The following is a 15,906-nucleotide window of genomic DNA, read 5'->3' as shown; positions in this document are numbered from 1 at the left end:
AAGACAGTTTACACAGAAACAAAAAATGGAGAAGGATGGTTTGATGCTCGTGATGAGTCTTAGGGGTTGATACAGAGAAGAGAAGGGGGGTTGTCACTTAATTACAGTTACAAATTAAATAAAATAAAACTAAGCTACTAATACTACTAGGTGATATCTTCCCTTAGGACTTCAATTCCTCCAGGATTCGATGATGTTTTTGTGTGTGGGACGTCCTTTTATAGGGAGAAGAGGAGTGGCAGTCTTGTAAATCCTTTGGAGCTGGGTTCTTGCGTGAAGGGACAGGGTGGTGGCAATAGAGTGTAGAAGCTGTGCAAATTGCTGGATGTGACATGATTTGTTGATGATTAGCTGTTTTCTGCAGTCCCCCCATGCCTTGCTTTTTTCTTTGGCCAATGAGAACTTTTGATTCTCTGCTTTTCACGTTTCCTGGTGCTTGAGTGGTGCACCGCCTCTGCTTTTAGAAGACTTTATATCCACGTTTCCTGCAAAGTGTACAGAGGCATTAAATGAGTGGAGCAGGTGCATTAAATGCGTCTCAGTCCGTTTCCTTTTTAATGTATTTTAAAAGAATACGTTACCATACGTTCCCCCACTGTGTTTTTATCACAAATGTGTAAAACAAGTGATTTTCATGCTGAAGTTGCTCATCAGATGAGGGAACGTGTGGTATTTTGCCATCAAAATGGGCCTAGATGGGAACGAATTTACGTCCCATCATGGATCTCCATTACCATTATATTTTCAGTGTGTAATCTTTATATCCTTTATGATTGGCAAATCCATGATTTCTGAGGTAAAGGGATGAGCCACTTTGGAAATTGTTCTTGGATTTTGATGGGAATTTTGATCTACATGGTGGTTAACAACATAGCTAACATGGGGTTATGGAATTTCATTTTTTTTGTTTTTCATTTTTCATGACGAACCAAGATCTTTTTAGGATTGCTCTGGCCCATTCTCGGTTTCTTCATTTTCATCGAATTTTTCTATGATTGACTGTTTTTCATGATCAATCTGTGATGATTTTTTTTTAATTCTATTATCCCTTTTTGTTGTTCCTCAAGCTTAACTCTCTAGTGGAAAGGTAATTTTAGGCTTTATTAACATTATTTGGTGCCATATTATATCATAATTACCTTAGAATTGCATGATATTAGCATTAATCTTATCTTTTTATGATTTGGTTGAAAATGTGCTAAGTGTTGATATTTCATGTTATTTCGAGTGCTAGAGCAATTTACCATCTTTGTTGTTTTTGTTGCAGGTCAGAGCCGTAGCTCTGAATAACAGAGCTATAACAATCGGAATTAAGTGAAACGATGTGTTGCTGGTGCAAGAAATAACTAACTTTTGAAATTCAAATCCTAACAAAAAGATAAGAACGCTGCAACACTGAATCAGGATCAAGAAAGTGTGCAAGATAAAGGATAAACACATATCACTTCAAATCCCAATATCTTAGCTAACAAGAAGATCAGATCAAGAAAGTCTGCAAGATAAAGGATAAGCATATATCACTTCAAATCCCAAGATCTTAGCCAACAAGAAGATCAAATCAAGAAGTTATGCAAGATAGACACATATTTCTTCAAGATCTTAGCTAACAAGAAGATCAAATCAAGATTAAGGGATAAACATACATCCTATTCAGAAGCTAATTGTTAGCGATTAACTACTTGAAACCCAAGTCCACATTGCCTATAAAAAGAAGAGCCTACACACATCCAAAGAAAGATTGGAAGCGGTGAAACACTTAGAGGATTTTGAGGCTGAGTAGAGAGATATCTAATGAAGCAAAGGGTGAGGCTAGGGTTTAGTAGAGAGATCACTAAATCCAGTTGATCCCTGCATTACTCCGGTGGCTGAGATACAGTAGATGGTACCGGAGCCCACGGTTGCTGCGAGAGCAAAGTTACAACAACGTCTCTGTTTATTTTATCTTTGTTCTATGGAGTCTTTATCATTCTTTGTTGTTTCTTGTTATTCAAGCATGAGCTAAATTGTCATGATTAGGAGAAAGAGTACCCGTATTATGATGTAATCTGTTTACCTAAACTTTGCTATGTAATTTTCCATTAAGTTGTTTAAAAAGGTGTAAATTATCTCAAACTTGTAAACTCATCAAGAGAGAGTTGAGAATGACATGGGGTTTGGGCTATAGAGACATAGAACAGCCTTGACAATTATTAGACATTATGGTTTAGCTAATTAAAATTAGTTTAAAGTGGGTAGAGAGATCATTCACACTATAAAATCACAAAGACTCGCACTTAATGGAGTTATAACTATGAAGCATAGAGATATGGGGATTTGTATACATGTATTGTTGGTGAGAGCCCTTGCATGCATGAGTGTTCTGATTACTGATTGGATAATTGTTATAGCATCGTTACTGCATTACGGAGAAGTTACAATATTGGAGAAATTGATACCAATCTACCTTTTGAATATTTGAAACCTATCTTTTATTGTGTTTTCTTAATTAATTAGTAGCTTTACCTTAGTTTAATCTTTGTTTAATAGCTTAGTTATTAATCCTCAAATATTATTGTTACTCTTATTGCTTCACAAATAATCGTAGGTTTACTCAATCTCCGTGGGTATGATACATGAACTCACACATCCACTTTATTACTTGTGACGCGTGCACTTGCATACTTGTGTGATTAATCTATATAATTGATTGCGAATTTGCACAATATGTTGCCTGAGGACTTCCAGGATTTGTTGATTTGTTGCAGCCAATTGTTGAATTGATGGTGAGTTATTTTGCTGAGGGGAAGTTGGAGCTCTAGATGAAGTTGTTCTCTAGCGAGATGTATAGCCTCCCTGTTTTTTTTTTTTGATGCAGTCTAAGACTTTTTCATCTTGCTCTTGTATCAACTATATTTTTTATTTTGTATGGAGTAGGAGTCGATGTTGAACCATAGGTTTCAAAAAATATTATATTGAAGTTTTGATGACAACAATGCATCATCTAACTCAACATGCTTGCACAACTTGGAGATCAGTGCAACAAGTCCCAAATGGTGTTAGAAAACCAAGCAACATGCAAAATTGAATGGACTACTCAAATGAAAAAAGTCAATAACAAAGTCAAAGCTTTTCAAGGAGCAACAAGGCTCAAAGGTGAAGTCAAGTGAAGACAAAGACTCAAATAAGCCTACGCTATTTGAAATAGCATTTAGAGTCTTAGGAACTTAGAGAATGAGTTTATGGAGCTATATCTCTTGAAATTGCATTTAGAAGCCATAAACTCATGCATAAGTGACATACATACTTGATTCATACATACAATGACTCACAAGTGGAATAATGTTAAATTGATGTTAGAAACATTCATTCATGTGTTAGAAGTCATTAGAAATCATTTAGAATTGATTTGGATCGAAAATGGAAAAAATAGGCTTGTTGTCATTGAAATATCGGGATATTGCATTGTTCATATCAAGATATGGATATCAAGATATTGCATTGTTCATATCGGGATATTGATATTTGGATATTAGCCTAACAAATATCGAGATATTGATCTGTTAGCACGTGAAACTTAAATTTTATGAGTCGAACGACTATAAACGGCTATGTAACTAATGGACTCCTATATAAACATGTAACAAGGGTACCTAATCATGAATTAATAGAGAAACACCTCAGATTACCAAAATTCAAAGATTAAACCCCCATGTAGGCTCTTTTGCATATCTTGAGACATAAGCTCAATAATTCTCTTCTATTCATTTTTTTCATTGATTTCTTTTGTAATTGTGAATGTAGTGGAGTGACCCTACATCTTTTTGATGTTGGTTTGTTGCTGGAATTCAATTTTGTGAATTATAGTGATCCTATAGGGGTATAGGTTGAGATTGGTTAAAGACTTGATCAAGATTCTTGTAAAAAAAATTTGTACATCGATTTCTCATGCATTGGTTTAAAATTTTGAGTATAGTGGATGATTGATCTTGGTCTGGATGTAGCTATCTAGTGGTTTGTGTAACACCCCATCAACTGCCGGTATGTTAACATCGTGTATGATATTAAGCGCAGTTGCAATCACAACAGTTAATTTAAAGTACGGCTAAACTTTTTACTTTTTCAAACATTTTTCATTTCTGATTAAAATTTCATATTGTATAAAATTAACCCAAAACTATAATTATAACAATGTATGTATCGAAACATCTAGACCTAGCTTAGACATATCATACAACTTTTATTAGACATTACTATGATGTTCCCTAGCCCCTCGCAGCTTTATTCCTTAAGTTTCAAAATTTAACACTACCCATCACCAAGCGAGATGTTCAGCGAGTGATCTAGGTTTTCTCGCTACCCAGCTTGCTCGAGCGAGCAGTGCAATGAGCAATTTTATTCATTAGGTTACTGTAGAGGCAGTAGCTAATGCCTTGGTCCCATGCCTCTTCGCTCACACGCTTGATCAAGCGAGCCAATGAGCGAGCAATACTCTGTTTTCACTCAACCCCTCGTTCACTAGCTCGCTGTAGCGAGTAAGCAAGCGATGGTTCCCCTATTTCACATTTTGCCACTGTCAAGGGTTTAAATGGCTCGCTGAACCCCTCGCTCTAGTGAGACCTGTTGCGACTTCAGCAAGTGCACCGGTCGTAAAAATAATAAAAGTGTACTGAGTACGAGATCATTCCCACGAGGATTGAATTTCAATCACTAGTTCACTAATCACGGTTTAGTTGGACAACCAAGATTGAGATGAAGAGAATAGAAAATAAAAATAAGTAGTAGCATCCAATTTCAGAATTTAAACGAGCTATTAAAAAGAAATTTATTTTGAAAATCAAGAAAGAGCGTAGTTAATGTTTCGATTTCCCCTAATATCCTTCTTATGTTATGGATTAAACAATCATATAACTGCCCTTAATATAATGTCAATCGATTCCTCTAAAGTAATTAAGCTTCAATCCTTTGTTACCTTAATTCTATATAATCTTGAAAGAATCCTAGTTCTCCGGTTGTTCCCCGAGAAAACATGCATTAAAAAAAAGAATCTAAAGATTGCATAATTATCTTATGTCTATCCCTAGATCACAAGGATTATGACGAATTTATCAAATCAAGGTTCATGCACCAACATCCCTATTGTTATACAATTCCCCTAAATTAATTTACAATGAGCAAACTCATAGAAAACATTAAACATAGATAAATTCATTCAATTATAAAAAGGAAAAGTACAGAGACAATTTAATCCATAAACATAAGAATTCAATTGGGTTTCATCTATCCTTAACTACATAAAAATTTAGCCTAGCATAGCAAAATCAAAAACAAAAGAAGGTAAAGAAAATCTCCCAAACTCCATTGGTGCAATGGCAGTTGAATCTTCAATTCTTCCAGTGCCTTTGTGAGTTCCACCCGCTCTTAATGCTCCAAAGCATGAAGAACGTGTTTCTCTCTCCTCATTGTAGAGTTCTCTCTCTCCCAATTGTTTGAAAGCTCTCCCTTTTGAATGTGTCAGCCCTCTTTTTATAGAAGAAACCATATCTTTTATTTTCTTGTGTGATCTTGCATTAAATCTTAAACCATATCTTTTAATTTCCCATAATATCTTCAATGAAATCTTAACTATAATCTCCAATCATATCTTTAATCAAATCTTTAAAATATTCTCTTTTATATTAAAAAGGAAACAATTTCCTAAAAAATATTCAAGAGAATCTTCAATAAGATCTTCAATTAATTATATGATTCAAAAATTCAAAACAAATCCACTTGAGCTCTCCAATATATCTTTTTATTGAGCTGAAAATTACTGCATAATATAAGAATTTTTATTAGAATATTTCTGAGAATAAAATAGTACTTTAATTATAACTCTCATAACTTTTAATTAATTATAAATAAATTTCATGCTCGTATTAACCTTTAATATATAATAAATTGGAGACTCATCAAGACCTCCAAGACTGACCCAAACTTTTGCATGGTTATGTTTGTTTATTGAATCAAATCTTGGGATCAATTGTCCCACTTATGTACCTAATTAAGGCATGGAATGGCAACCTCTAGCCCAACAAACTAGCGTGCACTTACATCCCAAACCATATCACATAGTTGCACTTCTTTCCTAGACACAATATAATTATCCATTGATTACTTATAATGCAAGTTACCAACCTATATTATATGACCACTTTGCCTTTCTCAATTTGATCAACAATACATCTTTATATTTATGCATTTAGTACCCATTTCAAGACATTACAAGGTATAATAGGCCATAAGCCCTTGCATCATATATACATACCAAAGTATACATCATATCATGATTTACAATCCTCCAAATGAATACATATGCAATATAGATCATTTGGCAAAAGGAATATATAAGTTATATCAATATATACATACTCTCAACATCAATACATCTAAGTGTAGCAAAAGTGGCATAGACATCACCTAAGCTCACCAAATACCAAGATACCATATGAAACATATATATACATAACAAAATGACAATCCAACTAGCATGGAACATATCAACTAGGCTGGCTTCATGCCCAGTGATGCTCCTGCACCATCGGTACCTGCACTTGAAATCCTCATAACGCGGGGTAAGATATATATATATATATATATATATATATATATATATATATATCTCAGTATATATAAGGGCTTTGATTTTCTCATGTTGCATGAGAATTGAATTCTCATGTTGTGACTCAACTTGTTGTGGGTCCCACACTTATTAAAAAAAGAAAAAGAAAAAAAAAGAAAAAAAAGAAAGTTTTGCGCGCAAATCAAAGAGTCACAACATGAGAAAACACTTCTTATGCAACATGAGAAGTGTTTTCCCCATCATATAATACAACATATACATATCCATACTATACAAATAATGCTTATCCAAGACATCCCTCAGGTCAACACACATTCCCGGAATGCTCATGCCGCAATAATAATAAATTCTATTGGCCAAAGAACCTACACTCTATGAATTACACGAAGAAACATCCTTGATACATACCAAGTGCAAAACACATTATATACACATACATATATTAAATGCATCATATCAAATCTATACAATTACATATACCACATAAACCACTACCTCTTCAGAGCATGGTGGAACAAATACGAGATAAATCTCAAGGTCCGAAAGCTTACTTTTAGTAGCTTCCTAACAATGCACTCACTTTAAGTTTCAAAGTGTCCACAAGCCTTCCCAAAGGATCCACACACTAGATTCCACTAGGATGACCTGTCAAATTCATAAGTGTGGTCAACAAACAATCCATTATAGAACATTAAGCCATATATACATAAAATTTTGAAAATCTCATATAATATCAAAATGATGATTTCATTTCATTTCTAACTTTCCAAAGAAACTAAGACTAAACAAGCCTCTTACATCATCATCCATGAAAATATCTAAAATGACAACCTAAATATCAACAACATGGAAACTTAAAAGCAAATGAGGTTTTATTACCTCAAATGAGTTCACAACCAAGCTAGGAGTAATCTTCTATCCTTGGATGATATCCAACAAGTCTCCTTTGCTCCTAAACACCACAAAACCACCAACTTCCTCTCTCTTTTTCTCACCACACAAGGCATCGATATGGATTCTTAGTTTAGGGTTTTCAAGAAAGAGGAAGGCTATACATCTTTGCTTCCAACACAAACGTTTTCATGGAGAGATAAGGTAGCTAGGGTTTGAAGCTCCAAAAATGGTCATTAATGGTAGAAGTATCAAGTTGGTGAAGAAAGAAATGGATTTGGTTGCTGCACTTAAGTCACATATATGACATTCAAACTTTCGCGCTGCTCACTGAGCTCGTCGCTCAAGCGAGCAACCCTCAGCGAGCAAATTGAATGCTCGAGCGAGCTCCCCAGCGATAAATGGCCAGACATGCCCTTATGCACAAATCCCACTCTTCTCACTTAGGCTCACTTACCATCCTAAAGGGCTATTTTTCCACATTGCTTGAATTAAGTTGTCTATTTATTTTATCTAACTTGATTTTAGACTTTCACTATAATTATTTCATAATGTTCCATTCAATTATTTTAGAGTTCCGGGTAACTTTTGCCTACTAGCAATTTTATCCCAAAACTCACACTATTTGCACTTTTTCCAAAAATGCCTTATTTTCTCCAATTAGATTCTTAAACTATTAGACCATTTATATCATGATTAAATCATTAATCAGCGTATAAATCCATAATTCACATATTAGGGTTATTATAGTTTGAGAGTGAATCAGGATAAATTTTGGTGTTTTTTCTTCCTTTCCTTTTTCTCTTTTATTACCACTATTATATCTCTGTTCTTGTTATTTGCATTGCTTTGAAACTGTTTTTGGGTTGCGAAAGGTTAAAATTCTGTTCTATCTCGTTTTGGTTTGATTTTTTGAAAAAAGGGTTTGATTTCTTTGTTTCTTGCATTAGAAGTAAACACAATTCACCCCCTCCTTTCTTGTGGTGTGTTTAGCCATTCTTTTCTTAACAATCAAAATTTATCGTTCCCCACAGATGACGCCAATGATCAATTCAATAGATATTGGACTAGGCCTAATCACATATAGTCGAGAGTGAAGGATGTTGATGAAGAGAAGGATTGATGGCAAGGATGCTTGCTACGACGTTTGGTAGTTTAGTAAGATGACTGATCCACCAGCTTGATGTTTGGGCAGATTAGAGGAGACCGCCCGCCGGGGAAGGGGGCTTACCTACAAGCACTCCAATGCTCAAATCAGTTAAGTATTCAATATGGTTCAAGTATTCAAAGAGAGATATCATACTTGGGCTGAATGCCTCTGTATTTATAGTGTAGAATGCCTTACTTCATGCCGCCTTTTATAGGGTAGTGTTCATTTTCATTGGTGGAGAAGGGTGATCTTTCATAAGCTATTCCTTGGTCTAAAAGCCTATGGCTATGTTAGTCTTTGTAGTCGTAGTGGCAAGCTGGTGCTGCCATTCATTCATTGGTTTCACGTGATGGCCAAGTTGTCTGAGTTGCTGATCTTGACTATGATGTTTCCTTTCATGTTAAGTTACTTTGGCTTACTAGCCAAACAAACGAGATTCCCATGATTTATAAGCGGGATAGATGAGTTTCCATGTTGGTCAAGCTTGGTGGCTTTTGGGTCTTACGGGCCTTTATTGTATTGACCTCTATCTCGCATATGTTAGGTCCAAATCAATATCTCATTTTTTTTTAAAAAAATACATTAGTACATTCCCCGTAAAATCTATTATTTAATACGACAATGTTTTCACCTAAATAATAGGTTCGTAAATAATTTACAAACCCCGATTGGTAAAAGTTGTCAAGTTATATCTCATCGGTTAACATTTTCCCCGCCATAATATACAAGTCCTGATAGCCAAGATTTATTTTCTCAATTTTTTAATTTGACCAAAATGACTCAACTTTTGTTATGATAGAGAAATAATTTAATCATGGGGTGCACAAAATTGGTTGAACATCTGTTTCCAAAGGGGAAACGGGCACTGAACGAAATAAACCTCTATATAAAATTAGGATTATATTTCTCTCATTTCACATTAGAGAAGCCAAGTTCCTACATACACAAAACATGGGTGGGTCTCATCTTGTTTTTTTCTCCTCTTGTCTGTGGGTCCCGCTTGTGATATTGTTTCTGCTATATGAGATAATTCTTCTCATGTAGCATGCAAAAATAATTTTCCGTAAAACTAAATGTAGTGATATTTGAAAATCATTATATTTCTTTATGGCTTTAATGTTTGTACAATGAATATAAATAAGTTATTTATATTCACTTCCAAAATGACGTCATTTTGGGTTGAAAGATTGAAAAATTATAATAAAAAGACTATTACAATCCTAAAATAAATTATAATTACAAAAATACATTGATTTTCACCCCAAAATTACGTTATTTTGGGTTCAATGTAGATAACTGATCTACATTGATTGCAAAAAAAATGAACCATTTTTTTATTTTATTTTCAAAATGAAAGAATTACCTAATGTGTTGTTATAAAGAAAAATAATTAAATAATAATAATCTTTATAAATTAATCACATAATGAATTATTGCTATTATAAATAAGGCATCAATATTTTATATGTTGCAGGAGATAATATTATCTTCTACACATATATAAAAGTATATGTGACCTATTTTTTTCTCTTTTTTTTATATGATCACACATGGATCCCCATACACTTATATATATATATATAAAACATAAAATTATCTATTACAATATAAAAAATATTAATTCTTTATAATAAAGAGTTTATATATATTTCCCGACCATTTACTACATATATATTGAATCCGCGATCATATATCAACAACAAGGCATACACTTGTCTTCCTTTTTTCACATATGTTTTTAATTATTATTGAAATGAGAACTTATGGAAGGAGAACAGCCATGTGTAATGCTAATGGCCATATATAAACTGTCCTAAACTACTTGGCATTATAGCAAAACGCACTCAAGCATGTACGAGTATACAACCTAGCAATCATTAACATGCACCATGAATCACCACTTTCAATGAATAATCACAAATATTCACCCTAAAGACCTCTCTGTTTGAGCATGCATGTCTTGTGGGTGCTTTTACTTTGTACGAACAAGAAAATCATCATGAACACAAATTAAAGTGCCCCAACTTTTACATTATGTAATTAATATTTTTTCTTTTTTAATCAAGAAAATTTTATTGCTAATTTACATTATGTCTCTCTAGTAGGTTTCCAAGGTTTACAAAAACGAAACCTCTTCCTTTTCCTTTCTTCACTCGCGAAAAAAAGGGATTTAAATGACATTCATCATAAAAGATTGGTGCAATAAATAAAAATAAGTTGATTACTTTTTTCTAATTTTTTTTGAAACAATTATTTTTTTCTGATTTTAATAAGTGTTGTGATGGGTTTTCAGCATTTCCCGAATACTGAAATATTTATTTGAACTAAATAAAAATGGGGCAAAACGATGAAAGTGGTGCAATTTTTTCTTAAAAAAATATTAAATGATGCCATTTTTAAAGATAATACCAATCTAATACAATAAGTCTCACACCCAATTTATTTCGAACTAATTTCGCACGCTCTCATGCGAGATTGCCACTGTTGCAAATTGATGAGATTATGAATTTAGTTTGAATAAAAAGTACACATGTCGTGGCTAATTTTGTAAGATTAGTCATGCATGCCTCTAATGCGAGACTGCTATGAAATTAGTCACAGTTTAATTGTGGCTGTTTTTTTTTCAAATATGTATGGGACGACTCATGATAGTCTTATTATATGATGGGGCATGGAATAAATCCCATTTGAATGAGGTAGAAGGCTTACTGTATTAGATTAATATATTGTATTTGAAAACATCATAATTTGAGAGATCTTGTTAAAAAATTGCATAATTTTCTCCAAAAATTGCAAAATCCATAACATTTGCGAAATATATTATTACAGCGTGCGGGGAATGGACCTTCAACTACCCTCTTAAATATGCCTGTCCTAACTCCAAGACTGCGGAGTTAATTGGTTGGTCACTTGTGCTTGCTTCAACATAAATGCTGATTTTTCCCCCTTTGTTTCCTGAAAAAATTATGACATGCTTAAAAAAAAGTTCGAGAATAAAGGACGATTATGAATTGATAATAATGTAAATATTATGAGAGGATAAAGCCAAAGTCAAGATTATAAAGTGTGACCCTTATAGATTAATAAAAAAATTAAAAATTAAAAATTAAAATACAAATAATAAGGAGGATCAGATCCCAAAATAAATAAATTGAAGAGGCAATATTGTACACATTGTAATCTATCTTAAAATTATTCAATACCTTTTTCAGTAACAATGAATTATAAAATTATATAGATGAAATTTTTTGAATTATACACAATTAATCAAATTTATTTTTTTGAAAAATATGAAAAATATACACACACATATATATATATATGAGAATGATTATATTTACTACCAAAAAGTTTTACAACTCTTACTACTAAAGTAATTACCATTGATTTTCGCCAATTTAACGGTTATAATTTATTGAGAATCAATAATTAATTAATAAGTGTACCTAATAAATTATAACCGATAGATTGACAAAAATCAACGGTGATTAGTTTAGTAGTAAGAGTTGTAAAACTTTTTGGTAGTAAATATTAGGGGTGTCAATATAGGTTATGACACGTGGGTCGACCCGCGACACGACACGAAAATTCGTGTTCGGGTTGACTCGTAAAAAAATTCGTGTCGTGTTAGGAAAAATGACACGTAAAAAATTCGTGTCGTATTCGTGTTCGTGTCGACCCATATTTTTTTTTAGTTATTTTATTTTAATTTTATTATTATTATTTTTTATTGTTTTTAATTTTGAACCATTTTTTTGTCAATTACCGTTTTGACCCCTATTTTGCGTGTTATTCGTGTCGTGTCAACCCGCAAAAAATTCGTGTCGTGTCAGTGTTGAAGATTTTGACACGAATAAAAATTCGTGTCGTGTTAGTGTTGATGTATTCGTGTCAACCCGTTTTGACATCTCTAGTAAATATAACTGTCATATATATATATATATATATATATATATATATATATATATATATATATATATAAAAAAATATTGATCCTTTTAAATGACACGACTTATATCCTTTCACTCTCGCAAAGAGGTGGGACCCACACCTTTATATTTTTTTGTCCACTCTCTCCTCCTTTATCTATCTCTTTCTCTCACTTAAAATGATACAACTTTACATTCTTTAAAATGATACACACTTTTTCCATATATATATATATATATATATATATATATATAGAGGTAGGATCCTTTGACACCTCATCTGATAGCTGTTAGATCAAAAAAGAATTATTATGCTAGAATCCTTTGACACCTCATCTGATAACCGTTAGATCAAAAAAGAATTATATATATATATATATATATATATATATATATATATATATATACTTTTGAAGGAATTTGAGAAATAATGCCACATAGAATTATGCTTGCATGAAAAAGATTTTTTTTTCCTTTAGTTTGAAAATCTCACAAGTCTCACCCGCTGTTTTATATATTGGATGAGATAAATTATCTCATACAACATAAAAAACATATTCTCCTTATAATAAATACGTGAAAAATTAATTTGATTTTTAAGTGAAGTAAAAGTTAAGGTGAATAAATTATAGAAGGAGCTGAATCAGGTAATTTTCCACTCTTAATATTAATTTGATTCAACCTAAACGTAAGGAAAGACAAGCACGAGAAAATGATCTTGCACGTTATAAAGGAGACATGAAAGTCAATCAAGAAAAAAAAAAATTAAAGGGCAATATTTCATATAATCAATCGAGAACATGGGGCAAACCTGGGAAAGAGTATGATGTAAGGAAATTGATTGAAGAACTCAAAGATCTTTAAATATCCAATACATAGACAAACATGAGAAAATGTCAAACAAACAAAGAGAGATAGAGGAGGAGAGCAATACATAGAATTATGTAAAGACAATAAATCACAATGAGCGATAATGGCAAAAACACACGGGCAAATTGAGTGAGAATAGAGGATAAAATCGTCGCAACACACAAGTTACCCTATCCGCCACTACTCTGTTCTTTACTTGGATAATATAATTTTATTTTGGTTTATATATATATATTTTTTTTTTTGGAGTTACCCAACCCTAATTATCTCTTTGAGACGAGTTGACTCCCTCCGGTATCCCCACGAGCTTCGACTCTTTGAGCCGGCTATGAGACTAATCCGGAGTGCGGGGGAACAGTAATGGCTAAAGGTTCAGCCCCCTCCCTAAGAATACATTCAGCGGGAATCGAACACATATCCAACCCCACTAACTCAGCGCCAAGTTACCAACTGAGCTGCACCCATCGGGTATTTTGGTTTATATACTTGTTTTTAAAGAGTCAATTCAAAGCAATTTTAAGCCTGCAACATGAATGCTGCATATGCCTATTTATTTATTTAGTTTTGATTTTAACTTATTTTTTTTATATTAGAAAAATATAACGGGTGAGGTTCAATTTTTCAACCAAACAATTCAAAGCTTAAATTGATAAGTGATATTTATAATAATAAGTTTATATTAATATATCTAACATTGTTGAAATTGCAAAATACGCTATCTTTAAATGATTGTTTATTTTTTGAGCCTCGTGATTTGGGGTTGTAACGTTTTTGGGCATGTTTAAACGTGAATACTAAATATTTGATGAAAAGGTTGGGTGAATTTGTATTGAATTCCTTTGTATTCTTGTCATTATGTTTTGCTTTTTATCATGAAAAGATGTGCTGTGTTGTTATGAAAAGATGTTTTGCTACCTTAAATCAATTTGATGAGAAGATGTTGTTATCATGTTTAATTTTCTTATATTTATATACCACCCACGCGTCTAACATAAGAGGAGAGGAATCCAAATCAATGCGCGGAAATTTGACGTTACGCTCCCCATGGAATCACGAGTTATTTAGTTCCATTTACTTAAAGCTCTTATGCATTATGAGCACAATCTTCGTAAATTCCTCTCCAAGTCTTGTAAATCTTTTTTTTTTTTTTAGAATAATCTTGTAAATCTTTGATATTAGTAGTTCATTCTTAAAACGGAGAGTCTCGCATCCCTTTAACATTTGTTCAACATACAAAATTATTAGCAAATACAAACAAACAAAATTAGAGTGCGTTATCTACCAAAAAAAAAATTAGAGTGCGTTTGCCGTTTACCTAGCTTGATGAAGTTGAATGGGTGGACAAGAATTTAGAGGTTACGACAAGAATTAAGAAGTTACAAATAATAATAATAATAGAGGACGATTATACTGCTAAATTAATCATCGTTAATTTCACCAATCTTTTCATTAATAAGTACAATTTCTCCCTTATTATTATTAGTTGTTAACATCCCAGAAAAGTCATAAAGAAGACACCTATCCCTGATTGATTGTAAACTAGGTCACAGGCAGGCTGTCTTCGAAAAATTGGTTTTGATTGATCCTCCAATAGCAAGGGTTGACCAAAATGTCAGTTATTAACGTATTACACTGAAATTGTAATATTTTTGTTTTGATTGATCCTCCGCTAAGGGTTGACCAAAGTGTCAGTTATTAGCGTATTACACCGAAATTGTTTCTGAATTTGATAAGGAAAGTTATAATAGAGCAACACTACAATCAACTTGATAATATTCTTTTTGTTTTTTGGGTGTACATTTCTCGTCTGTCTCATTCAAATAAATAAAATAAATCGATATTATCGATCTGGCTCAATAAACAATAATCCTCAAGCACAAGACGCTGACACAAGGAAGTTTGCTAATTTTATAATCTAACAAAAGTTGATCAATGCTGTTCCTCCCAAACTAAATTACATGATAAATTGGAGGTTAAGTTGGTTGACCATTGTTCATTTGTTTGAATGTACTGTTCCTCTACCTAAGAGGTATTTACAAATTATGTCATTTTGGATTAAGGGCAAAATAGAAATAATGAATCTAACAATAACATTCTTCTAACCATCTGGATCAAAGATTCGTTTTTTTTTTTCTTCTTCTCTCTTTTAGCTTTAAGGGGCAGCAGGAATAGATTCTTTCTAATTTCTAGACTAAAACTTATTAGTGTGAAGTATTTGATTGAATTTGAAACTTAAAGCAACACCATTGGCTTTGAGCCAAAAACAAAAGCAGAATCCACATAAAAAATGAGTCCTTTTCATACTCTCGGAAATTTTCAAAATAGTATTTTTGCCAGAAAAGAATCAAAATTTAAAAATGATCTATGAAGCAAATGATCTCAAATTTCTTTTTTTTTTAAAATAAGAGTAGAAATAACTACTATAAATATAATGGTCCAATATAATACAATCAGGTTCGGTGATCGTG

The sequence above is a fragment of the Gastrolobium bilobum genome, unplaced genomic scaffold (genome assembly GCF_033153095.1).
Source record: "Gastrolobium bilobum isolate Gb01-03AN ecotype WA unplaced genomic scaffold, APGP_CSIRO_Gbil_v1 utg12149, whole genome shotgun sequence".
In the NCBI taxonomy this organism is placed as follows: domain Eukaryota; kingdom Viridiplantae; phylum Streptophyta; class Magnoliopsida; order Fabales; family Fabaceae; genus Gastrolobium; species Gastrolobium bilobum.
Note: the sequence above shows the minus strand (reverse complement) of the source record.